General features: G+C 36.4%; 1 pseudogene; it reads left to right on the top strand.

Moving 5' to 3' along the window:
• The first annotated feature begins 216 nt into the window (after positions 1-216).
• LOC112474271 lies at positions 217-335 on the top strand (annotated as a pseudogene).
• Positions 336-1979: the final 1644 nt, after the last annotated feature.

Below are 1979 nucleotides of genomic sequence, written 5' to 3'. Positions count from 1 at the left end.
CATATGATTCAATATTTATACATTGCAAAATGATCAAAATAAGTCTTGAAATGATTTGTTTTATATTATGTGATTTTGTCCTAAAACAAGAGCTGTTCGCAATACAAAGGGATTCCTATCAAAGAAGAAATAATTGAATCATTGAATGCTATAATTTGAAAATTTATACATTGTGTGCTCATAAAACAGATGTTTACATTCCTTTAAAAAAAACCTGTCTACGGCCATGCCATCCTGAACGTGCCCGATCCCGTCTGATCTCGGAAGCTAAGCAGGGTCAGGCCTGGTTAGTAGTTGGATGGGAGACCGTCTAGTAATACCAAGTGCTGTAGGTTAGAAGAAAATAGTTACATGAAAGTATGGCAAGACAAAAGGATGAGAAAAAGAAACAGGATATGGTGAAGAGAGAATGGGACTAAAGCCCTGTAAATCCCAAGCAGAATAAATAAAAAGTCACACCTAGGTACAGCATTGTCAAACTGCTAAAAACCAGTGGAAAAAAATATATTACTTTCATAGGAATAACAAGCTGACAGCTATCTTTGCAATAAAAAGAATGTAAGCAGACAGTGGAATGATAGCTTCAAAGTACTGAATGAGGCAAAGTCAGTGGTAATGGTGGAGTAAGGTCCTCTGAAAACATATTCCTCCATAAAAGCAATGAGAACACTCAGAAAACTTGTTAAAGTAAAATTTTTCAGAATGCTAGTAATTAACCAAAGGCTCGCAACAATCCAAAGAGCATTTATTATTATTATTATTATTATATTATTTTAAAGGCTGCATTTAGTAAGAATGATTACTGTTGTGGTGTTTGCTTTAATTTGACCTACTCTCATCACTCTCCCCAGCTCCTCATTAGCCTTGAAGACCAACAGTCCCAAATCATAGAACCAGTAGCCTAGCAGCCAGGGGTTGGGGGAGAATAGGTTTGGATCTCCCCAGAAACACCATTCTCAAAGAACTGTTGTTATTTGACCTGTCTGGCAATTCCCTGGAAACCCCCATTCACAGCACTTATCTTTCTTTGACCTGACTCAGACCTTGTTCAGTGTGAATAGCCTTTTTCCGGGGGGCATTTGCTGAAAATAATCATCAGCAGTGGTTAACACTGCAGCTGCCTGAGTCAGTGATAACGATTGGGGTAAACAATAAAGCTGACCAAAAAAAAAAAAAAAAAAAGCTGGGGAATTACATATCTATTACATATCTATATCTTTGAAAACTGCTAAGCTATTCATGGGAATCTAGAAGGAATGCACATGCATAAGCCTATATGTAGGCTCAAGTCTGTGCGCATGCTCAGGAAACACCTCAGAAGGTCCTAAGTTCTCACATCTGGATGACTTTGAAGCACTGCAAAAACATGGTGAAAGCTAAGGCAGCATTTTTAATTGCCTTCCCAGATGTTGAAGGTACACCCCACAATCCCCCCAACATACACAGACACAGCCTCTTGGCAATGGCTGAGACTTACTGGATTCGGGTATTTAAATAAATTTATTTAATCATCCACTGTCCACTAAGCTAACTGAGCAGAGACTTCAATGGTCATACATGGCAAAGAATACAGACTTTACATATTAGTTCAAAAAAGTTACTAAACAAACAACATCAATGACAACTCCTGCAGAAGGGAGAGAATTCAATTTCCAAAGTTGCCACCTGATATTATTTAAAATGTCCAATTTTCTATAAAAATGAAACGTAAAAAAATAAAGTTTGGCTCTTACACAGGACAATAGCAATCTATAGAAACTATCCTTGAGGAAACACAGATGTAGACTTACTAGACAAAGACTTAAAACCACTTAATTAATATATGTTAAAAGAGCTAAAGAAAGCCATATTTTAAAAAATCAAGAAAAGTACAAAAGCAATGTCTCAGTAGAGAATATCAATAAAGACAGAAATGATTTAAAAAAATAGAAATACTGGAGTTGAAAAGTGCAATAATTGAAAACTTCACTAGGTGGGCT

The sequence above is a fragment of the Pteropus alecto genome, unplaced genomic scaffold (genome assembly GCF_000325575.1).
Source record: "Pteropus alecto unplaced genomic scaffold, ASM32557v1 scaffold88, whole genome shotgun sequence".
NCBI lineage: Eukaryota > Metazoa > Chordata > Mammalia > Chiroptera > Pteropodidae > Pteropus > Pteropus alecto.
The sequence above is the reverse complement of the archived record's forward strand: the minus strand, read 5'-3'. Positions and strand labels throughout refer to the sequence as shown.